General features: G+C 41.8%; 1 protein-coding gene across 2 annotated transcripts in view; it reads right to left on the bottom strand.

Moving 5' to 3' along the window:
* MPP7 (MAGUK p55 scaffold protein 7) overlaps window positions 1–26,008 on the bottom strand; it is a 229,416-nt gene that overhangs the window by 174,204 nt on the left and 29,204 nt on the right. The window lies entirely within an intron of this gene.

Here is a 26,008-nt window from a genome sequence, read left to right as displayed (position 1 = left end):
GTCATTTTAGATTTACAGAACTGTCGATAATCTAAACTAAACCTCACAATCCAAGCTAACAAATGAAAATAAATTGTTGTAGTAAAAACTAAGCTTTGCTGGATCTTGAAAAATATTGATTCTTTAAATAACTGTTTTCAGTAATGTTTATCCCCAAATAAGCAGTAAAGGCACTATTGTATAATAACTAAAAGCAAGGGCTCTAGAGTTTGGCTCAGTCTCTAATCCTGCTAGCCCTGTGATCTAGTTGTTTAACCTCATTAAGCCTTAATTTCCTCAAGTGCAAATGAAGATAATGGCAATTTAGAGTTGCTTGACCTTCCAATGAGCCAGAGGATACAAAACAGCACCCTGCAAACAATGAATATGATGACCGGGTTTTTTAAATTCAGGTAATGAGATTATAAAATGAAAACATAAAAGTAGCAAGATTAAAATTTACATTGGCCTGACACCTAGAAGGAGGCCATGTGGTTTAAATTTGGACCACAGCTGCCTAATAACGGAAAATACACTGCATTTACATTTTTCAGAAATCAGAAGAACCACACAATGGGTTTAAACCCACTTTTTAGTGCATTTCCCCTCCCACCCCGTTCTCTATAAAGCAAGATCAGTGATTTAAAAGCATATTTTAACATATATTAACAAGAAAAACAGATACTGTAAACATTTGAAAAACTGGCTCACTTCAATTCTTAAAAGCGTTTAAATTGCTGATTCACATTACAGAATAAAGAAAATGAGCTTGCCAAATTCTTCGTGAAGAAACCCAGACTATAAAATTCTATTAGAGCGTTCTAAATTAGCTTTTTAATTATCAAAGTAAATATTAGTATAAAAATATTCACCATCAAAAAGACTATCTTGGACCAAGTAACCGGGTGCAGTGTCTTGAATTCTGTTTTATGTTACAAAGGTTAACGTGGTGAAAATATGCATACAAATCCATACAGAGATCCTCTCTGTGTTAATTAAAAATGTGGTGGCCGTTATTTTAAATACCAAGTGAAAATACAAATCACTAAGCTAAAAATAAGACAAAAAGGGAAAATCAAAGTTTCATTAACCCACATCTCTGAAGCTATTTTCCCTAATAATTTTAAAAGGTAACACTGCTTCGTTTTCATAAGCTATCCTAACAATCCAGATTCAGATTCAACTACATAAAAGTTTTCCTCTATTCAAACACAAAGAAAATAAAAAACAGACCATACGTAATTTTAAAAATGCATTCAATTAGTAAACTTTTGTTCTGCTGCCGAGAAGAAAAGGAAAAACGGTTATAATTTGTAAAATGTATGCACACATATTTCTACCATTAGGACAAAACGTATATATGCAGGTATTTATTATAGTGTGTATGTATGTAATTTAAGTTCTTTATGCCATAAATCACAATTTGTATGGTACAGATTATCTAACTACAGAAATACACATACTACATAATCTATACCATGAAAACTACAACTTTCTTCAAGCCTTAAAGAATTTACAACGTTTTAATTTCATAAACCACATACAGCATATAATAAATCGATTTATGCTTATAACAAACATCCTATTAAAACTAAAAACCACCTTACATTTCACATCAAAACATCCTTCTGAGTTGATGCTGCAGCCTTTCACGTATGCCATAGATAGAAGATTTTATCGTAGCATTTCTCACCTTTTATTTCACAGTAAACACTCAAGGTCATTTTTTCCAAAAATGTATTATTTAAGAAATATACGCTACAAGGTAATTATGTTCTCAGAACATATACAAGTATATCAATAAAAAAAAATAAGTGGCTTGATAAAATCTCATCGGGGAAAATGGTTAATATTCTGTGGAACGAAGCGGAGTTGCTGGGTTTAACTTTCAAACTGAGTTAGATTTCTGTAGTAATCATGATATTTTCTTTGGCTAAACTTACTGAAAATGCTTTGGAATTTGTCAGAACCCAGTTGTGATTATTACTGACTGTTGTATGGAATCGATTTACTACAACACAAAAATACCAGCTGTTACAGTATGTCCTGAGAGGGATTACCGAATATTCTTAAATTGAAGTTCAATCCATCTTTCCATAAAAAACAAAAAAAGAGAGACCCGAACGCCAGGAACGAAACCGGTGTCAAGTGCACCTGAAACATTTACAATCCCCAACAGAACTATTACAACCCTCCTCTAAAAGGGCTTATTTTTGAAATTTCATTATTCCAGTCATACCTTGCTTCTATATATCACACTGTATCAGGTTCTGCTGGCATCGATCATGTGGAAACAGTGAAATATGTGAAGGTCCTGAGCCTACAATGTTCAATTTCTACCCGCCCTGGGCAGCCCTTTAGGGGCTCCCGGGGCTCTTGTGACATCTAGTGGTCAACCACAGAAGTGCAAGTATCTGTAGCAGAAAGCGTTCTAAGATCTCCATTTAAAAAAAAAAAAAATGTCTTCATTGCATCCAGTGAAATAATTATCTGAAAAATTTTTATTAATGTGCACACACACTCCTCCTGTGTGTCTCCTCTACTCTCAATACTTCACTACAACACTACTTCATTTCTGACACCCGATGTGGTTTTCTACACATCAAGCAATCCTGTGACCCAACTGGGTGTCCTTCAATCTAACTCAGTTCTGACACCATCTATCTGGAGACAGCACCAGACCCCACAGGGTGAGGGCTCAGTCCTATAAGATGAGCCCCCTTCTAATGTTTATATCAGATCCAGGTTGTCACCTGTCACCTGTGCTTCTGACAAATCAGAGGTTCCCACAACTCCCTGAGGTTCAGCCCTCAGCACTTAGGGGAACATTTGCTTATTAGATTGAGGGTGGGTGCTCAGTCATGTCCGACTCTTTGTAGCGCCATGAACTGTAGCCCACCAGGCTCCTCTGTCCATGAGATTTTCCAGGCAAGAAGACTGAAGCGGGTTGCCATGCCCTCCTCCAGGGAATCTTCCCAGCCCAGGGTTCGTGCCCTCTCTTGTGTCTCCTGCATTAGCAGGCAGGTTCTTTACCACTTAACGCCACCTGGGAAGCCCACTTATTACATTACTGGTTAGTTATAAAAGGAAAGAATAAGGAACAGTCAGAGAGAAGAGACACACAGGGTAAGGTGTGTGGGGCGGGGAGCGGAGTTCCCATGCCGTCCCCAGAAGCAACGTCCTTCCCAGATCTCCACATGTCCTCCAACCTCGAAGCTCTCCAGACCCTACACTTTTGGGCTATTATGGAGGTTTCATTACACAGGCATGGTTGATAAATCCCTGGCCTTTGGTGACTGAACTCACTCTCCAGCCCCTCTCTCTTCCCAGGAGGTCGTCTGGTGGGACTGAAACTTGCAACCCTCCAATCAAGGCTGGTTCCCCAGTAACCAGCTCCATCCACAAGGGCTTCCCAAAAGTCACCCCATTAACATAAAGGTATGACTGAAAGTAGTAAAAACAAAGGGCACTTTCATCACTCTTATCACTTAGGAAATCTCAAGGGTTTCAGAAGCAGAAAGGGTTACATAGACACATTTATACACAGTTATTAACACAGATAAATAGGAAATCAAGTGCCAGACCTAATTTTCCAAACTCATGTCCTCTCTATTTGGAGGAGTATTCAAGAACATGAAAATGTTTAATTAACTGTCATCATAAATAAACTAATAATCATAATAATATCTCATAATTTCAAGAGACAATAATTGTGGCCGGTAATCCATCTGTAAATTACTTCATGATCACAAATACTTTCAAGTTACACTTTCAAAACCTAATACAGTGAAAAAAGAGTAAACTTTTTTTTTTTTTTAACAAATCTGACATTTAAAAAAAAAATTCTACCTGAAAGATGTATGAATTGCATTAGCCAATGCAAGCAGCACACTGGTATCTGTTACATTATTCAAACTTTCATAAATTATAATTGTTAGAAAATAAAGGAAGCAATGTAGATAAGTGGCATTAATCTGCTTACAGAAAATGGCATTAAACCTTTTATGCCATCAGTTCTCAGTGCGGTCTGCAGACCCCAGTGGTCTCTCAGATCCTTTCACAGGCGTTCTTTGAAATCAAACTACACTCATAAAAATAAAGATGTTATTCTTCTTTTGCACTGTGTGGACATTTGCACGAATGATGAAAAGCACTGGTGGATAAAACCACTGGTACCTCAGCACAAACCAACATAACAGTACCAAACAGAAACTATTCATCCTAGTTAGGAAGAGTATTCTTCCCTGCCAGGTACTTTCATTAAAAAAAAAAAAAAAGCAAACAAAAAGGCTGACTTTAGAATGCCCTTCATGAAGTAGTAAAAGTAATAACTGACCCTTGAGGTATTGCTAATGATAAAGTGTAAACATTCAAGCATAAAAATACTGGGCTGACCCAAAAGTTCACTCAAGTTTTTCCATAAGATGTTACGGAAAAACCCAAATGAACAATTTGGCCAACCCAGTAGAACTTTATAAAACTTGTGTTCACTATGGTTGTCATCGCCTTCCAAGGCACTGTGTTAACCAAAATCCTGGAACTTGTTCCTACTCTGTACAGGTACATCAGCATCCGCAAACCTCCAGGCTCTTCCAAGATCAGTGGAAATACGCACAAAAGTGAGTTTTTTTTTTATATTGTGTTTCAACCTTTGGATAGTGAACCAGTATATTTTTAAAATTTTCAATGCATAATATTTTTAAAATGTGTGAATAAAAGATCCATTCAGGGACCTCCCTGATGGTAAAGTGGTTAAGAATACACCTTGTGAAGGAAATAAATTAAACTTGAATTTTTAAAAGTTAATCTGTTTCTCTAAAAAGATACTCTACCTAAACTATTCTAAGACATTTTGATAAAAGCAAGATGAAGTATTAAAAAAAAAAAAAAAATACACCTTGCAAGGCAGGGGACGCAGTTTCAGTTCCTGGTCCGGGAACTTAGATTTTACACGCCGCAGGGCAACTAAACCTTCGCACTGCAACTACTGAGCCCTCAGAGCACAACTAGAGAACACTAGAACAGCAGTGAAAGATCTGACATGCCACAACTTAGACCCAACACATGCTTCAGTCGTGTCCGACACTATGCGACCCCATAGACAGCAGCCCACCAGGCCCCCCCGTCCCTGGGATTCTCCAGGCAAGAACACTGGAGTGGGTTGCCATTTTCCTTCTCCAAAATAAATAAATTTTTAAAAATAATTATATTGTTTAAAAAAAGATCCATTATGCAGGATATACCATCAGATTGGAAAGTCCCAGTATGATACATCTATTTATATATTTTCAGATTCCATATTGCAACCCTGAAACTACCACACGTCGAGCTGTGATGTACAGTTAGTTGACCTTGAACAACAAGGGGTTTGATCTGCGTGGCGCCATTGGCACAGATTTAAAGGGACCACAGGATCTACAGTTGACTGAATCCATGGAGACAGAAGGCCAACTACAAGTTATAAGTGGATTTTCAACTTCATAGATGCCTATCGTCCCTAAACCTCACACTGCTCCAGGATCAGCTGTAGTAACAGAATAGCTACGATTAACTCAACAGCTTATTAAAATACACAAATCTATGGCTGGGAAAGGGAGGAGCAAGGTTGGTTTGTCTTCATCCTTCAACCAAAACAAAGAGCAAAAATGGAAAGTAGATGCAGATCTAAGAACGTAACTGTCTCCAATTCGGCCAGGCATTAGAGAAATCTTCAATTCACTCATGTTTTTGTTTTTGGAAAATAGTTATTTTTCATAAAAACATAACTTATGTTAACAAGCAGCAAGTTTAGTACTCTTCTTTTTAAGTGAATTGAAACCATGTTTTTTAATTTGTTTTAATTTCCAATATGGTAAATATCAATATAATATACATAAACAAAATTCTTTGGGGTCTTCAATAATTTTTAAGAGTGTAAAAAGGTCCAGAGACCCCAAAGTTTGAGAACTGCTCCACATGGCCCAGGCAGCCAAAAATGTTCCACAAACAGTAAACACTTTACACTCTGTGGTCTCAGGCTCAACACAGACAATATGCAAATGCTGCGTGTGACCCTGCTCCCAAGTATAAATTTATTTCCAAGAGAGCAAAGGGGCAGATTTGCTGGCAGTATCCTACACATTACACCCTATGTGTCAGTGACACATCAAGAGTTGCATGATTTCTGGCAACAATTTTATTGGTTATTCTTTAAGTATTCAAAAAAAGTCAGTTCAAATTTTTGTCAATTTTTTGTTATGCAGAAATGTATCCAAAATAAAAGATATGAAATTTTAGACTACACAGTTCCTAATCAGAAACCCAAATCACATTTCAATTCTGTCTATTCCAAGAATCTTAGATTTTGTCAGTAAACATAAGACAATAAAAAAAATATGCTTACCACTGACAATGCATTTGGTGTCATATGTATGAAACTATGCTTCATATAACCAAAAGCAGAAAGCAAAAAATAGGGGGAACACTTAAAAAAATTAAAACATCCTCACATTTTATCAAGTCACCAGGGTTCAATCGGTATGCAATACAAAACTTAACATATCACAAATGGAAAGGAACATACAAAAGCCACAGAAAAGAGGGCTCCCATTGAAAGCATCCTATAAACCTTTGTAGGCAAAGGTTTGTTTGACTATACGGACCTTTCAAAGCTATGGTTTTTCCAGTAGTCATGTACGGATGTGAGGCCTGGACAATAAAAAAGGCTGAGCACAGAGGAATTGATGCCTTCAAACTGTGGTGCTGGGAAAGACTAAAAGCAGGAGAAGGGGATGACAGAGGATGAAATGGTTGGATGGCATCACTGATTCCATGGACATGAGTTTGGGCAAACTCCAGGAGACTGTCAAAGACAGGGAAGCCTGGCGTGCTGCAGTCCATAGGGTCACAAAGAGTCGGACACGAATGAGCAAATGAACACAACATAAACCTTTGATGACTCAGAAGAGGAAATGTAAGAAACACTGCTTTCTAACCCCCAAGTGAGGACACCCAGGTTTCAAGGCTGTCAGGAAAATCACAGAAGCCCAGGTCACCTGCTGGAAGGGGCATCAGGGCTCTCATGGGAGGCACTGCCTATCACTCACCCATCTGCCCAGGTACAAGGAATGAACTGCGCTCACCAGCTGTGACCCCACTCCAGGTGACCCAAACCATCCACCGTAACCAGTGCCCCACGGCCCGTGTTTATTCTCAGATGGTCCACAAGGAAACCCAGCAGCCTTTCCAGCTGTGCTCGGTCCCACCCCCACAGTAAAACCTCTCTTTCAATGATGACCTTTTTTCATTATATTTATCTTCTACCACCCTGGCTCAGATGGTAAACAATCTGCCTACAAGACAGGAAACCTGGGTTCGAGCCCTGGGTCGGGAAGATCCCATGGAGGGAATGGCTACCCACTATAGAATTCTTGCATGGAGCATTCCATAGACAGAGAACCCTGGCGGGCTACAGTCCATGGGGTCACAAAAGGGTTGGACATGACTGAGCAACACACACACACACAACCAAAAAATCTTGGACAGTCTTCAAGATCACATCATCAACCATGAACCAACCACTTTTTTTGTTTGTTTTTTGTTTGTTTTTGTTTGTTTTTTCTTTTAACCACTTTTTTGTTGCATTTAACTCTTTCCTCTAACTGGTGGGGGCAGGAGAGAACTGATAATTTCTGAATTATATTTTCCTTGCATGTGTGTGCTTGCGTGCTAAGTCGCTTAATCGTGTCCAACTCTTTGCAACCATTTTCCTTGACTAATTCTCAATTCCAGACCCTTCCCAAAATTCCATCAGCATTCCCTAAATCCTCTCTACTGGAGAAACCAGCCATTTTGGACCATTAAGACACATCAATTGGGCTTATGTCCCCCACTAGACTTCTTTGAGGCTGGCGCCTGCATCACCATACCTCCCTTAAAACTGCAAATAGCCCCCAGTCAGAAGTGCTTCTGTGTGTGACCAGCTCCAACCTGCTAAGGGCTCAAGAGCTTCCAGAACTCTGACCTGATCCTTCAAAGTCAGTGTAACTTCATGATTTTACATACAGGGAGACAGCACAGACTAAAGATGAAAGGGTAGATTGGACACCAGACAGACCTCAGATCAAGAGCCCAGCTCTGCCTTCCAGGTGGACTCCAAAATCTTGGCCAGGCTATTTAACGAAATGAGATTAGATGCAATGACATAAGTAAAACACCTAACCCAGAGGAGCCAATCAACACATGACAGCTTTTATGCATACTTTTCAATCACACTTTCATCACCCTCTACTTCTCATTTCCTCTAATCTAGCAAATATTTAAGGCCCTATAGTGAAAAGAAGACAGGCTTTTGTGGGAGACAGTCCAGTCCCCTGATTCTACCCATTCCTACATGCACAGCTCACAAGGTGTGAGACCTTGGGAAATCCAGTAAAACCAAAGAAAAAAATACAGACACACACACACATATATAAATGTGAGTGACAGACACCACGGAATGCACTCAATTTCTCAGACATTAGGTTACATGCTCAACATGTCTCATTTAATTTCCCCAATAATCTCATAACATGTACTGTTATCGGTGTCTTACAGATGAGGAAATAATTCTAAGCCACTTGCCCTAAGCCACAGCCTGAGGGGATTCTAACGTCAGTGTGTGACTCCAAGGGGCAGGATGGTAACCACACTACACAAGCCATCTCTTCACTCTTAATTAATCCCGTCCGTTCAGTCCGCTCAAGTGTCAGACAGAAATCATTTCTAGGACTCATTATGTCTTGTGATGACTAAATAAAAACATCTGAAGCACTGAGAACATAGCAGATGCCCAAATATTAGCTTCGCCACTCCCTCAGTCGCCACTCCCTTAGTCTTCCCCTTGATATCCTTTTATTTTATCCTCTTTATTTATAAGAAAGCTGTCCTTCTCAGATCCACACCCTCCCTTGCTCTTGAGTCACCTGACGACATGACTTCTCCAATGGACCCTGACACCTTGACCTGTAGTAACATGGAGTCAACAGGCTGTTTACTTCCAGGAAAATGCAATTAAGAGCCTCCATGAGATTTGACACCTCGTCTTTCACAAGCTTCCCACGTTCCAGACACCAGCATCTCCATCAGCCCACTTGCCTAACAGAGGACAGCATGGAACAGCACCCCCACCAACACACGATGGACAGACAGCAGAAGTAAGAGACGAACGTGCTGGACTGTTTGCTACTGAAGCACAACCGAGCCACTCCTAACGGATAAACTGATCATGTGCAGAAATCAATGGCATAATTTCTAAACAACATAAATCATGTAAGTATTTACACTGCTATTTACTAGGTACTAATTAATATTGTGTGGTTCAAAACAATAGTGCCTTAAAATGTAGCCTGCTAAGAACACCTGAAATGAATCTGGACATTTATAAACATGATTTCATAGGTTTATTGATAACAGAAATGATGCAGATTGTATACTGCTGTCGGTTTCTCAGGCCTGCAACAGAGACATCAAAAAAATAAACTTTTCAAAAATCAATTCTTATGTGCAAAATATTAATTATGTCATAACACCAATGTTAACTGTATTTTCTGGAGTGGGTTGCCATTTTCTTCTCCAACTGGGAATTCTTGTAGCTGATATTCTAGTGGGAAAGACAGAAGACTAGCTAAACGAAATACAGTGATTAGATGGTGATGAGCACAGAGAAGAAACATTAAGTGAGGGTAGGTGTATGTGTGGAGAAGCATTAAAAATGTGCATTTTTAAAGCCATGATAGTGATAAAACAAAACATCTAACTCAAAAGCCCTCTTCATTTATAACACAAACAACTTTGTACTAAATTTTCCTCCATACTCCTAAAGGAAACCCTCACGTTATTGCACATGAGATTTTGTTCAAGTTCCTATCTTTTAACATTCTCATCTACTTTGCTGTTGTTCAGTCGCTCAATCATGTCCAACTCTTTGTGACCCCATGGACTACAGCACACCAGGCCTCCCTGTCCCTCCCCATCTCCTGAAGTTTGCCTACGTTCATGTCCATTGCACTGGTAATGCCATCCAGCCATCTTATCCTCTGATCCCCTCTTCTCCTTCTGCTCTCAATCTTTCCCAGCATCAGTGACTTCTCCAATGAGTCAGCTGTTCACATCAGATGACCAAATTACTGGAGCTTCAGCACCAGTCCTTCCAAGGAGTATTCAAGGTTGATCTCCCTCCTGGGATTGACTGGTTTGATCTCCTTGAAGTCCAAGGGGCTTTCTGGAGCCCTCTCCAGCACCACAGTTCAAAGGCATCAATTCTTTGGCACTCTTGCCTTCTTTATGGTCCAGCTCTCACAACCATACGTGACCACTGGGAAGACCACAGCCTTAACAATGGAGAAGGCAATGGCACCCCACTCCAGTACTCTTGCCTGGAAAATCCCATGGACAGAGGAGCCTGGTGGGCTGCAGTCCATGGGGTCGTGAAGAGTCGGACACAACTGAAAGACTTCCCTTTCACTTTTCACTTTCATGCATTGGAGAAGGAAATGGCAACCCACTCCAGTGTTCTTACCTAGAGAATCCCAGGGACAGGGGAGCCTGGTGGGCTGCCGTCTATGGGGTCGCACCGAGTCGGACACGACTGAAGTGACTTAGCAGCAGCAGCAGCACACGTGTGTTTCTCAGGGAAGACAGGTCCAGGTGGGAACAGCAAGTGACACAGACTCTGAGCACACAAGCATAGCTATTGGGCTGCATGGGTCTCTCCCCAAACGGCATCTCAGTAGACTCCCTCGGCCACCCTTTCCAGAATCTCCACACATACACCTGCCCTCACTTAATGTTTCTTCTCTGGGCTCACCACCATCTAATCACTATATTTCATTTAGCTAGTCTACTGTCTTTCCCACTAGAATATCAGCTACGAGGATTCCCAGTTGGAGAAGAAAATGGCAACCCACTCCAGTATTCTTGCCTGGGAAATACCATGGACAGAGGAACCTGGCAGGCTACAGTCCATGGGGTTGCAAAAGAGCTGGACACAACTTAGCAACAAAACAACAACAATAAGAAACAGGTAGAACTTGAACCCAAATAAAGTTCTATGTCTTTTCTAAGGAAAAAAAAAAAAGAATTCCCAGTGTCTTAGAATAGTGTTCGCCAGTACACAATAATAGGTGGCTCCCTAATGTTTGTTGAACGAAAGAATGAGTGAGTCAACAGTGGATCCACTGTCAATTCCTGCTACGATGATATTTTGTTTGTTTTGCCTTTTTAGTCTATTTTACTTTTTATTGGAGTATAGCTGATTTACAATGTTGCAGGTACAGCAAGTACAGCTGTACAGTTTCAGGTGCAGCAAAGTGATTCAGTTATACATAGATAAATATTCACTCTCTTTTTATATACTTTTCCCTCTTGGCCATTACAGAATATTGAGTAGAGTTCTCTGTGCTATACAGCAGGTCCTTATTAGTCATCTATTTTATAGACAGCAGGGTGGGTATCATATGCTTCTGCCCACCCCCTTCCTAGTTTTCCTGCCCAAAGGAGGGAAGAGTTGCTAGTCCCGCTGGTCATGATGTGAAAGTTAATAGACCAGAGTCGGCAAATTTCCTATCTTCAAAGGTCAGCATTTATGCCCAGTGCCCACTGGCACTTCCGGCTCCCCACTCTCCACCACCCCGAGGCAAGCAGCCTGTGAAGCTGCCAGGGACCTGCCTGGTGTGTGGGCACTGTCTGCCTCATGGGTGGGTCAGATGACACTTGCACTAGGTGCACACCTGCCTCCTCACACCATCCAAGGGCCTGGCCCTTCTTCCGCCTCGAGGGGAAGGCTGGCCCCCTCCTCTGCAATGACCTCTCTTTCCTCCCTGGGAGAAGTGGGCCATGGCCTCAGCCAAGAACACTGGCCTCTTCAACCACTGAGCATGCTTGACATTTTTTCTGATAAGAAAAAAAAAAACTTTTGAAAGTTTCTATTTAAAATGTTAAGTGTTCACCATATATCCATCTCCCAGTGTCTCAAAAGGAAAAGCGGAAAATGCCAGGGAACCACAAACTAACCACTAAACCAAGCCTTTGTGCCCTCATGCCACCTGTTACAGGATTTAACAGAACCTGTCGTCTTTACCCCCAAATCCTAAACTCTCCAGATTTTATCTCCCTGGACATCTCTCCCATGAAGTCATTCTGGAGAGATGCTTGCTGATGTACTAAGAATGTCCAGTAAAGACATCTGCAACTTACTCTCAAGTACTCCAGGAGAGAGAAAGAGGGGGAGTGAGAGGAGAGAGAGAAAGAATGAGGATCACGGAAGGTAGACATGTGGGTATTCACTGTACTGTTCTTTCTACCTGCCTGTATGCTTGTAGTTTTGTGATGAAGTTTCTTTACAAACAAACCAAGTATATTACCCAGCTCCTCAGAACTCTGTCTGTCTGTCTGTCTCTCTCTCTCTCTCTGGGACCCTACTTAGCAAATGCCTGACCCTCCAACTGCTCTGTCCCCACTCCAACCCTCCTGCCCACTGCTGCCAGCATCCTCTTTCTAAGATATTTACATAATCCAGTTACTGCTGGGAAAAAAAAAAAACAAAACTATCCAATGATTCAACAGCACGTTCATGATAAAGTTTAAATTCCAAAAAGGATACCAGCCCTCTGTTCTTACCAGTTTCTTTCATTGCAAAGCACCACATGGACGCACTCTGATTTTCTGCATGCCCCATTATTTCCTGCCTCTGTAGACTTGCTCACTCCAGATCTTCTGCCCACATCAAACTATGGGTTTAATATATACAATGGAATATTACTCAGCCATTAAAAAGAATGAAATGCCATTTGTAGCAACACAGACGTAGAGACTGTCATACTGAGTGAAGTCAGAGAGAAAAATATCGTGACACCCCTTCTATATGGAATCTAAAAAGAAATGATACCAATGAACTTATTTACAAAACAGAAAACAGACTCACAGACTTAGCCCAAAAACTTACGGCTGCCATTGGGGAAGAATGGTGAGAAGGGATAGGTAGAGAGTTTAAGAGGGACATGTATACTCTGCTATACTTAAAATGGATAAACAAGGACCTACTGTACCTCACAGGGAACTCTGCTCAATGTTATAGGCAGCCTGGATGGGAGGGGAGTTTGGGGGAGAATGGATACATGTGTACGTATAGCTGAGTCCCTTTTCTGTTCACCTGAAACTATCACAAAATTGTTAATTGGCTATGCTCCAATACAAAACAAAAAGTTTAAACAATAAATTTTTAAAAATGCTCCTCACAGTCAAAAAAATATGGGTTTAATCAACTATCCGTCATCACACTGCCTAATAATGACCAGTAACAAAAATCACCATACAAGGGACAAGAAAGTCTAACGTGCACGTTTTTTCATTTTCTTAATCAAACCTGCACATTACCATTCAGCAATTCCTTTCAAATTCAGTAGAGGGTGCCATAATGTCACTTTTTAAAAGGAGAATTTAAGTCATATTAACAAAAGCAGCTTTCACAACTTCAGCTCTGTTCAGTTCAGTCGCTCAGTCGTGTCCGACTATCTGCGACTCCATGAATCACAGCACACCAGGCCTCCCTGTCCATCACCAACTCCCGGAGTTCACTCAAACTCATGTCCATCGAGTCGGTGATGCCATCCAGCCATCTCATCCTCTGTTGTCCCCTTTTCCTCCTGCCCCCAATCCCTCCCAGCATCAGAGTCTTTTCTAATGAGTCAACTCTTCGCATGAGCAAACCCTAAAAATTATATTTCTAATAAATTAGAAATTTGAAAATGAAAATAAACATCCAATATTTGTGTAATGTGAACAAATGCCTTTTTTTCCCCATTTAAGAAAGAAACCACATGATAATACACCAAAATTCTAAACGTGTCTATACCCTCTGAACCAACAACTTGACTTATTTGTAGGAATTTATCTAAGAAAACAAACAAGTAGGCAACAATGGATCAATCAGTTTACACTGAAGTACACTGGGGAAAAGGTCCACGCTTTCAAGGACAGTGTCTTCACTGCAGCTACGACTCCACTCACAGCATCACCGTGGACCAGACTCTTAACACACAATGTCCTGACCCCAGTGTATTTGCACCAACACATGGGCCCCTGCTCCCTTCTACCTCTTCATTCAAACCTTGGCAGTTTCTTTCATTTTGGGTCTTCTGGTCTATAGATTCCTAAACCAGTTAGTTCCTAATCCATTCTCAGTTCTGGTTTTGCAATTCCAGAATTTTTCCAACAGTTACACAAAGCAAACCAAGCAATTGTGTCCACGCAACTGTTTTGAGACATCACTTCCCAGTTGCTAAAAAGAGACTTGTGCAATGTCCAGTCCTATGTCTGGGTTGTCTTCAACTGCACTGTAATCTCTTTGGATGAAGAAACTGTGACAATGTCTCCAAAAGATTCTTTTTCCTCTGCCCTCAACCACTTGAGAGGGACTTCCCTGTACTCAGACGGTAAAGCATCTGCCTACAATGCAGGAGACCCAGGTTCGATCCCTGGGTCGGGAAGATCCTCTGGAGAAGGAAATGGCAACCCACTCTAGTACACTTGCCTGGAAAATCCCATGGACGGAGGAGCCTGCTGGGCTACAGTCCATGGGGTCGTAAAGAGTCGGACATGACTGAGCGACTTCACTTCACTTCAATCACTTGAGAACATTTCTAAAACCATTAATTTCACAAAGGAGCCAAGATTTCTAACAGAAAAATCAGAGGTATACAGATTCTGAAAATCTTGCTAAACGTGTCTGGCAGTTCAAGGACTGTCTTTCTTGCTTGTCTTGTGGTTCAAGGGTTGTGTTTCTTCGCCCTAACCACTGAGGATTAAATTGCTACAGACAGGAAAGAGGGAAAGAACAGGCCCAATAAAATAAAAAGTGACCATATGGAAAGGAGGACAAGGGGACGACAGAGGATAAGATGGTTGGATGGCATCACCAACTCAATGGACACGAGTCTGAACAAGCTCTGGGAGCTGGTGATGGACAGGGAAGCCTGGTGTGCTGCAGTCCACAGGGTCACAAAGAGTCGGACACAACTGAGCAACTGAACTGCTCTGGAAAGCAATGATATTGTTGTAACAGATGTCTCAGGGAGGGAGGGTTTATCTAAAAGCATTGGGCATATATCCTTAAATACTAATTTTGCAAAGCTATTCCCAGGTGGTGCTAGTGGTAAAGAACCTGACTGCCAATGCAGGAGATGGAAGAGATGTGGGTTCAATCCCTGGGTCAGGAAGATCCCCTGGAGGAGGGCAGGGCAACCCACTCCAGTATCCTTGTCTGGAGAACCCCATGGACAGAGAAGCCTGGCAGGCTACAGTCCATAGGATGGCACAGAGTCAGACAAAGTCACTTAGCACTCATGCACAGCGAACACAACTAATAAATACATCAGTGCTGAATTATCCTGAGTGAATATCTGATCTTATCCTTTTAAATATTAAGGATTCCTAGATTATATCTGAACTAGCAAATAAAAAATGAGACTAGAGATAATTACTTAAAACCTATTCAATGGAATTATCCTGAGTGGAGATAATGTGTATTATGCAAAGAACCACAAAAAAGATTTATCTCAGAATGAAATCTGGGGCGGGATGCACCAGACTGAGTCATTCTCCTGCCTCTTCTTTCACTGGGTCTCCAGCAACAAGCACAGGAATGGCCAAGGAAAAAGCAAGGTCAAACTTGCTGTCTTTCTCATTGACGGTGCGTTTAGGCTAGGGACCCATGTCCCACCCCAGCACATGCAATCAGCCCAGGGAGACCTCAGGGAGCCAGCCCATGGAATGTGTACACAGGGGAGCCTGTACAAAAGTCAGGGGTCCACACTCTAAGCCTCCACAAATCGCTATGTACCGCAGGTTCAAAAACCACTGAACAAGGGTGGGAGACCTGGGGTGGGGTCAGGGGGAGAGGGGAGGATTCCCTCTGCAACCAAACAACAAACATGAAATTGTTGCAACATGGAAATGGGAGGATCCTGAATTTTTAGCACTTGCCCCTTTTATCTGCAAATTATGGGGCTCATTCAAACTCAGTGCAAAGAGATTTGGGGGAAAAATGTGTAGGAGAGGTAGGAACTCATTTTTTCTTAATTCTACAAATATATTGTTGAAATGCTTGTTCCTGGTGGATTTTAACCAGCTAACAAAATTCTGATCCTGGAGCATCCCAACCCAGAGAGATAATACCAGCATGCTGTCATATCTGTGGGTTAAACAACCAGAAACATTTCTGGGCATAACTGAGATGTATCCCAGAGAGTCTGTAGAGAAGCACTGGTAGGAGGAGAGGAGAGGGGACAGTAAACAGGTCATTCCTGCCCAGGAATGTCATCTTTTAGGATGAGTGAAATGTCACTCTGTACATAATTTGGCACTGATGGAAGACCCCAGCCATCAGAATTGAGCCTGACCAAGGTCCACGGGGTATGAGGACTGGGAACAGTGTGGGAAAGAGTGATCCAGACAGGGGACAGGAGGGCAGGGGTGGCTCCCAGGGCAGGAGGCGGCAGCGAGGGCCCGGGGGGGGCAGCTGAAGATGAACCGGGGACAGACATGGACAACCCGCAACTCCTACAGACCTCTGCAGATGCTGCCGCCAAACCACAGGACCGTGGTCCTCCAATTTCTACAACTAGCATGCCCACAGTGTCCTGAGTTCTAAGTCACCTTTTAAAGAAAAGCCTACTAATTCTAAGGATTCTAAGAACGTATTCAACCAGTCCATCCTAAAGGCAATCAGTCCTGAATATTCATTGGAAGGACTGATGCTAAAGCTGAAACTCCAATACCTTGGCCATCTGATGCGAAGAACTGACTCATTGGAAAAGACCCTGATGCTGGGAAATATTGAGGGCAGGAGGAGAAGGGGACGACAGAGGATGAGATGGTTGGATGGTGTCACCAACTCAATGGATATGTGTTTGAGTAAACTCAGGGAGTTGGTGATGGACAAGGAGGCCTGGCGTGCTACAGTCCATGGGGTCGCAAACAGTCGGACACAACTGAGTGACTGAACTGAACTGAAGTACTTATTCAATTCTTATATAATTAAAAACAAAAGGTTTAACACTACGGCCATCTTTCAAAACTTCACAATTCCATCATCAGTTTCAAGGTCTATTTAATCAATCATTTTATTTAATACATTTATGTAAGTATCTGATTTTCCTCTCCAAGAAATCAAAGATTTCTTAAGAAATATAAATTCTATTCCACAATGCCTGGCACAGAGAAGCTCATTAAACGTATGCTGATGGCTAAGACTCCACGCTTCCAATGTAGGGGACCTGGGTTTGATCCCTGGTCAGGGAACTAGATCCCTCATGGCGCAACTAAAGATCCCACATGCCACAACAAAGGTCAAAGATCCTGAGTGCTGTAACTAAGACCTGGTACAGCCAAATAAATAAATTTTTTTTTAATATATGCTGAGTGAATAAACGAGCAAGTACACACATGCCCAAAGGTTACTGGGCGACCACACCTGGTTAAGGTGAGGACTGGAGATTTTCCAAGGCATGTCAGCCTGACCAACTGCAAGGATACAAATGGTTCTCAAGAAACTGTATACATTTCAAAATGCTCCACAATCCCATAGAAGGTTGTAGGCTCCATAGATGGACTCTAGCCCAAAAACACCCACAGTAGATTAAGAACTAAATGACTCCCCTGGAAGTCACCTCCATAGAGTTAAAAAAAAAAGTGAAGTCAATGAAGTCACTCAGTCATGTCCGACTCTATGCAACCCCATGGACTGTAGCCCACCAGGCTCCTCGGTCCATGGGATTTTCCAGGCATGAATACTGGAGTGTGTTGACGTTTCCTTCTCCAGGGGATCTTCCCGACCCAGGGATCGAACCCCGGTCTCCTACATTGTAGGCAGACGCTTTACCATCTGAGCTACCAGGGATAAAAAAGCAGCAAATGCAGTTCAATGTTTCATGTCATGGCACAGATTGGAAATATTTTTCTGGGGCCTGGATGTCTGCTTTTGGAAAAACAAATCAACTATGCTTTCCTTATATCCTATAATTATGATCAGGAAACTGAAATACAAAGTATTAGGGAAGATATTACATAAAGAATTTATACAAAACACCCAAAGAAAATCTGCTCAGATTTTTTAATAAGCTTGTTTCTGTAAACAAACTTTCTTATACTGGGTTCTGAGCTTGTTGATGAAGCACAGATAAGCTCTTCATATTTCGGATACAGCCCCAACAACAATAAACTTTGTTCACACAAGGTAATACATTTAAAATCGAATCCACAAAGTGAGAACCATCTACACACAGAAAAACGAATTCTTCTTACACTCAAACTCTTGACAGAACCTTTCTTTGGGTCTACTGACACTAAAGTATGAAACAGTGAAATTGGCATACTGATCCATTTCTTTGTATAAAGACAAGAAAAGGGGATGGGGAAAGATGGAGGACCAGAATTAAACTTTAAGACAGGATGTTGTTAGATTCACTATTTTTAACAATATCACTTAATAAAGAATTCAGATTTATAGCAAACTTTTATATAAAAGCTTCTCTGTGGGTAATAATAACTTGAATCAAAGTTTTTTTCAAAACAACTCTATACTTTTTGATCAATGCCACTATACTATCAGTGAACTTGTGAATGTTTCTACAGCATCTTATATGCTTTGACTTGTTCACTGATCATTAAGACTATTTCCAGCCCTGCAGCGTGCTGGTAGTACATACAAATAATGTTCTTCCAACTGTGTGTCTCCAAGAGTTCTATGGAGTTCTATTAGTAAATCTTCATTCATAACTTGTGTTGATTCTTCTTGAAATTTCTTGTGATTTCATACTCTTCTATATAAATGTTGTCTCCATAAGTCTATTAAAAATATTACACAGAAGTAAAATATTTTTACATTTTCTTTTCTTCACTAGTTTCTGACATAGTGTTCAAAGTTTCCATGACAATGCAGCAAATTAAGCAATTCAGAGTTCTATAAAAATAATGGATTTCAGTCTTAGTAACGAATTGTGTAACTAGCTTCATAATTCAACCTAAGGGTTATCGGATCAGATCAGTCACTCAGTCGTGTCCGACTCTTTGCGACCCCATGAATCGCAGCACACCAGGCCTCCCTGTCCATCACCAACTCCCAGAGTTCACTTAGACTCACGTCCATCGAGTCAGTGATGCCATCCAGCCATCTCATCCTCTGTCGTCCCCTTCTCCTCCTGCCCCCAATCCCTCCCAGCATCAGAGTCTTTTCCAATGAGTCAACTCTTTGTGTGAGGTGGCCAAAGTATTGGAGTTTCAGCTTTAGCATCATTCCTTCCAAAGAAATCCCAGGGCTGATCTCCTTCTGAATGGACTGGCTGGATCTCCTTGCAGTCCAAGGGACTCTCAAGAGTCTTCTCCAACACCACAGTTCAAAGGCATCAATTCTTCGGTGCTCAGCCTTCTTCACAGTCCAACTCTCACATCCATACATGACCACAGGGAAAATCATAGCCTTGACTAGACGAACCTTTGTTGGCAAAGTAATGTCTCTGCTTTTGAACATGCTATCTAGGTTGGTCGTAACTTTCCTTCCAAGGAGTAAGCATCTTTTAATTTCATGGCTGCAGTCACCATCTGCAGTGATTTTGGAGCCCAGAAAAATAAAGTCTGACACTGTTTCCACTGTTTCCCCATCCATTTCCCATGAAGTGGTGGGACCGGATGCCATGATCTTCGTTTTCTGAATGTTGAGCTTACTGAGCTCAAAAAAGAATTCTGCTTATTTTGCCTTTCCAAACATTTGAAAAATTACTAATCTAGGAAGCATAGGATGAATGCCATGTTTTAAGATACCAGAGCAGTCTGCTTAGTACCACTGCTTCATGCAATAACTTTCCATGCAAAGAGGTATTTAGGTTGAGAAAAAGAAGGATTACCAAGGTATGTATGCAAGGTCAAATTTGAGATGATCTTTTATTATGTTATTTAATTAATGCCAAAGTCTTAATTTTAGCCTTCTATATTTATCTTGTTTATTATTTCATGCGTTACTTCAAAAGTTTTTCACGAGGATGGGAAAACAAATATCCTAAATACAAATCATTTACAATATGAGGACTTAAAGGGATTTTCAGTATTTCCAGTTTCCAAATGTCAATTTTTCAAAATATTTTTAGCTTATCTTCAATCTAAGAATTTTAAAATAGTCTCACAGTAAGCAAAATACAAAGAGATAAAATTTTCATTTATTAAAAATTCTCAGAAAGTAGTAAATTATAAAATTATATGCATATGTAATCAAGACAGAGACAATTACTTTCATGAAGCTTGAAAGCTAAAGGTCCCTTTAAATTCAATTCAAATTCAATTAGGTTCAATTACCTGTTTTGAGAAATAAACATTTTTATTTCTTTTTTTAAAAAAGTCATAAAATTCCATCAAAATCAGTCTTTGGCTAATTGTCAACTTCAAAAGTCAAGCATAAATAAATGTAACAATTATAAAAACTAACAAAAACCAGTTTATGCTCTACCTAGCAACTAATTCCAAACAATGATAATAAGAGAAAAAAAAAACAACTAGAAAACATGGATAAACATTTTTTTAATCTACCTGAAAGCTAAAAAAGAAAACAAACACACCTTGCAAAGTGGGAAGTCCCACTTTGGCCAAGATCCTGGAGGAAAAAGGATCTTGAGATGTACCTTTAAAGAGTACATAAACTGAGATGTACCCAACACTGCTTTCTCCCAATTCCTAAGAAGTGAAGATAAAGAGGTTAAGAAGATACTACTACTACTAGTACGTCGCTTCAGTCGTGTCCGACTCTGTGCGACCCCACAGATGGCAGCCCACCAGGCTCCGCCATCCCTGGGATTCTCCAGGTAAGAACACTGGAGTGGGTTGCCATTTCCTTCTCCAATGCATGAAAGTGAAAAGTGAAAGTGAAGTCGCTCAGTCATGTCCGACTCTTCGAAACCCCATGGACTGCAGCCCACCAGGCTCCTCTGTCCATGGGATTTTCCAGGCAAGAGTACTGGAGTGGGTTGCCATTGCCTTTTCCATAAGAAAATAAGGAGAAGACAATTGTTAAAAAAAAAAAAGGAAGAAGAAGAATTAGGACTTCCTTGGCGGTCCAGTGGTTAAGACTCTGCACTTTCAATGCAGAGGGTGCAGGTTTGATCCCTGGTCAGGACTAAGATCCCACAGGCTGCACAGTGGGGGCTTAAAAAATAAGTTCAAAAAAAAAACATACACACAGAGTTAAAAAGAGCCTCAGTCAGTGTGACTGGGCTGGGAAGACAAAAACTGAACTTCAAGAACTAATAGGGCAACTCGAACTTGAGGGGCCAGAATTCCAGTGAGAAGAAAAGCACAAAGAAATGAATCGAGCAGTCTGAGCTGCCTTTCTTCTCAAAGCACTCACTGGTTCATCAGCAAACTGAGCCACAGGGATGAGAAGTTAATAGAATTCAGCAACGGAGGGACTGAGAAGCTGAGCGGTGACAGTCTATCTCATCTGGCTGGAAAGATAAAAACTGGAGTTTGGGGCCCCACCAGGCAGAAGAGAATTACTAAATCCCACCAGTTTTCAGCTGGGACCCCAATAGACTACAACACTGCAATTTTCTACAATGTCCAATATTCAACCAAAAATTAACAGACATATCAAGAGACAGAGCCAACAGAAAAAGGCAACAGAAATAAATTAACTGGTAATTCAGACATTGGAGAACATTATTAATCACAGACATGAACATTATAATCACAGTTTATACTGAAGAAAATGTAAGCCATGAAACAGAATTTCACCAGCACCAATAAGGCTCCCCAGTGAATCAGCAGTACAGCCAGGGCAAACAATCACTGGACTTCTGAGTCATTCAAACCTGGACTCAAATCCAAGCTCTGCCACCTACCAGCATTCTTTTCCCCCTAAACAGAAATAACAATGTCTTCCTCAAAGTGTGAAATTTAACTAAATGCCATTCACAGTACCTGACATATAATAGTCAACGAACATTAAGTCATGTATCATGGTCAATAAATGGTCCATCAGAATTTCCTGTAAGCTCCAAGTAAGCTTCTTGCACACGTGCCTCTCAAGGTCACAGAAAATAGGACACCACTATCAACTCCTAACAAAAGTATCTTTCAAAGATGAAAACAATTATATTTTATTTTTGTTTTGTTTTAAATCAGCCATAAGATATTCTAGAACTACCAATGTTCTTCAGGAAAAAAAAATTATATAAACAGTTAAAAGAAGTATTTATGAATTCATACTGACTCCTTCCCCCCAAAGATCGAAGGTACCTTACAGAGATGCAATAAACAAGGAGGCAGGCTTTTGTTTGCGGATGGGGGCTTTGTTTTTGTTTTTCAGTGAGAAAAAGGCAGACAGGTTATGTTGGGGGGAGGGATGAACACAAAAGTTTCCAGGTAAGGCATTTATAATCATGTGCTAACACTTAACGGAGCCGGGCTCAGGTGGCTCAGTGGTAAAGAATTCGCCTGACTGCAGGAGACACAGGTTCAATCCCTGGGTCAGCAAGATCCCCTGGAGGAGAAAATGCCAACCCACTCAAGTAACCTTGCCTGGAAGAATCCCATGGACAAAGGAGCCTGGTGGCATAGAGTTCATGGCATTCATTCCAGTTCCTGAATATTCATTGGAAGGACTGATGCTGAAGCTGAAACTCCTATACTTTGGCCACCTGATGGGAAAAACTGACTGACTGGAAAAGACCCTGATGCTGGGAAAGATTGAAAGCAGGAGAAGGGGATGACAGAGGGTGAGATGGTTGGATGGCATCACCGACTCGATGGACACCAGTTTGAGCAAGCTCTGGGAGTTGGTGATGGACAGGGAGGCCTGGTGTGCTGCAGTCCATGGAGTCACAAAAAGTCAGACACAACTGAACGACTGAACTGAACTGGACATGACTGACCACACACTGGGGCTGACACTTAGAGTAGGAAATAAACACACACTCCTGCAGATCCCAGCAATGCTAAATACACAGCTATGATTTCATGTGACCCACGACCCTCTGAGGCAGGTTACACCTCACTTCACCCTTCCTGTCCCAGATCCACACAACAGGATGCGGACAGACCCCGGCCTAGAACTTCATGTTCTTTCCACTCCATCAGGCAAGCAGAGCCAGAGATAGAGATGGTGCAGTCCCCACTCTGAGGGCAGGCTGTGTATTAGGGGAGAGAGTTCTATGTGAAGCAGAAAAGTAAAAGGCTGTGGAAATACCAGGTTACTGCTGCAATGAACAACTAAGGGGGAAAAGAAAGGGCCTACATCAGACAAGGAAAACACTCAGGGCTCAACCTTGCAGGGGAAACAGCTCCTCAAATGGAACACCCTGTCTTAGTCTCCAGTTTACTCTTAACTCTTTAAAATATATCAATTCCAAAGTGTTCAACTCCGCTGAACTCTGTTCTTTAACACCAAGAACCAGTGAAAAGTCACAGTCCTTATTCAAGGTCAACACCACCTCCATTCTTCCTCTGACCTTCAAGTATACTGCTCCACAGCACAGCTTTCCACATCAGGTGACCCCTGAGTGTGAGCCATGGGCATAAGAAGCCTCCAGTGACTGACATGGAACATCTTCCAACTGGCGAGGTGGCAACGTCTGCTCATATGATAACCACAAGCTGCCAGACTCCTACAGACAAGTTCTCTCTACATATACATACATATTTATAATTTTTGACTGAACTAGTAAATTAGGGTGAAACAGCACAGCTCAATAAAAGACACAATGCAATACACTCGGTGTCCACCATCACAAGTCCTAAATTAGGCACATTTAAAAACTGCCACCCGTGTTGTATGTTACCATTTTAGTTCCATAAATAATACTGAGTACAATGGCCTTTGGCATTTCAGAATCCAATGATATTTTTGGATCTGGTGAAAACCACCGACCTTCACAGAAAGCTGCACCTAATCCAGGCAGACGGTGGAGCCAGAAGACTCTGTCCATGTACCCAGGCCAAGAACTCCTGCTCCAGAAGCTTGATAAGCCTAACACACCCCAGTCTCACACGTGAGAAGAGGTGCCTTCAGGCTGCTGCTCATCTGTTTGTCTAAGTACCTGATCATATTTCAGCCGGATGCAATTATAAAACACTGTCAAGGAAAACTGAAATTCCCTGGTGGTAGCATAATCAAATCACTTTGTACCTAAACACACTGAAAAGGCCACCAGGAGCTCTCGAAATTTAAGGAATTAGGGATTTGATGTGATGGGAGGACAGGGGTTACAGGTACTGAGGCTGTGCTTTACATAGCTCTCCAAATAAATATTAAGAAAACAGCAACTGTTCATATCAAATAATGGGGGCGGGGGGATGATAGCACACTTCACCACTGTCAGCAGGATCTTGAAATACTCCGATGCTACGTTTTTCCATCAATGTTTATGACTATGAAAAACTGGATTAGCTCATGAGACATACACGGAAAGCCTTTAAAATCAACACTGCAGTATTTCTGAAGCAGGACCCAGGTAGTTAGGAGAGCAGGCGAGGGATCCTGGAGCTGACCCTGCTGCAGGCAGGAGGGGAAGGGGCAACGGGGAGAGGAGAGGGAGATGAGAAGACCACTGGCTTAGACTTCCAGGAGCTGCAGCTGAGAGCATAAGGAATTACTGACCAAGCATTGACCAAGCACCCTCAGGACCCCCTGAAATCCTTCATAATCCAGGCCTGACTCCAGGGCTTTCTGCATCGCCCAATTTCAGCAAGAATCCTTCTCAGCCAGTTTAACCAGAACCTCCCACCCTCGGTATCTGGTCGGACCCAGCTCCCTCCACCTCCCAGGTAAGGCCCATCACCCTGGCCTGCCTTCAACAGGAATCCTCTTAGGTTGGTTTGGACAGAATCCTCAGACAGTCCCTCCCCTGCTCCCCGTTTTCAGTAAATCTCCACACAAGGATGCCCACCCTAACCCTTGACTTTGGCTATAAACTCCTACTCACTCAAGCTGTCTGTGTACTTGAGTCCGATCTCCCCACCCCACCGCGCCCCTGACTCCAATACCCCAGCACAGTGGTCCCTCCACTCATCCCAACGGCCTCTATTGAATAAAGTCAGCCTTACTTTCACAGGTATCATAAGTAATTTTTTAACAGTTCAAACAGGAGCAAGGCAAAACATCTAATGAACACGGGAAACTTCATCATGACTCAGGGGCTGGAACTGTCAGGAGAGTGTAGGTATGTGACACTTACCTACCTAGGTATGTGGCTTATAATTAACATATATTTGATCTTCCTCCCCTACCTGGCACAGAGCTCCTAAAACCTCTGATATTTCTTAACTGATAAGAGCAATAATAGTATTTTTTGTTACTGATAACAAACTCCTTTCAACCACACCTGAGCTTCTGTGAATAAGGTGACTTTGGGGAAGCCCATGGACAGAAGAGCCTGGTGGGCTACAGTCTACAGGTCAAAAGAGCAACACAACGAAGCGACTAACACGTACACACATAAAGATGGGGTGGTGGCCAAGCGACCAACCTCGATTGGAGGGTTGGAACATTGGGTCCCACTCTGACCTCCAGGCTTCCCTGGCGGCTCAACTGGTAAAGAATTCACCTGCAAATGTGGGAGACCTGGATTCGATCCCTGGGTTGGAAAGGCCCTCTGGAGAGGAAACAGCTACCCAGTCCAGTATTCTGGCCTGGAGAATTCCATGGACTGTATAGTCCATGGGGTCACAAAGATCCGACACAAATGAGTGACTTTCACTTTCTTCCTTTGACCTCCAGGGAAGGGGGAGGGGCTGGCGACTGAGTTCAATCACCTATGGCCAGTGAAATTAATCAACCATGTCTGTGTAATGAGGCCTCTATAAAATCCCAGAAGGACTGAGTTCAGAGAGCTTCTCTGGTAGCTCAGACAATAAAGAATCTACTTGCAATGCAAGAGACCTGAGTTCAATCCTTGAAAGCCCCTAGAGAAGAAAATGGCAACCCACTTCAGTATTCTTGCCTGGAGAATTCCATGGATGGAGGAGCCTAGCA

Source organism: Bos indicus, chromosome 13 (genome assembly GCF_029378745.1).
Source record: "Bos indicus isolate NIAB-ARS_2022 breed Sahiwal x Tharparkar chromosome 13, NIAB-ARS_B.indTharparkar_mat_pri_1.0, whole genome shotgun sequence".
Taxonomy (NCBI): Eukaryota; Metazoa; Chordata; class Mammalia; order Artiodactyla; family Bovidae; genus Bos; species Bos indicus.
Note: the sequence above shows the minus strand (reverse complement) of the source record. Positions and strands in the feature narration are given on the sequence as shown.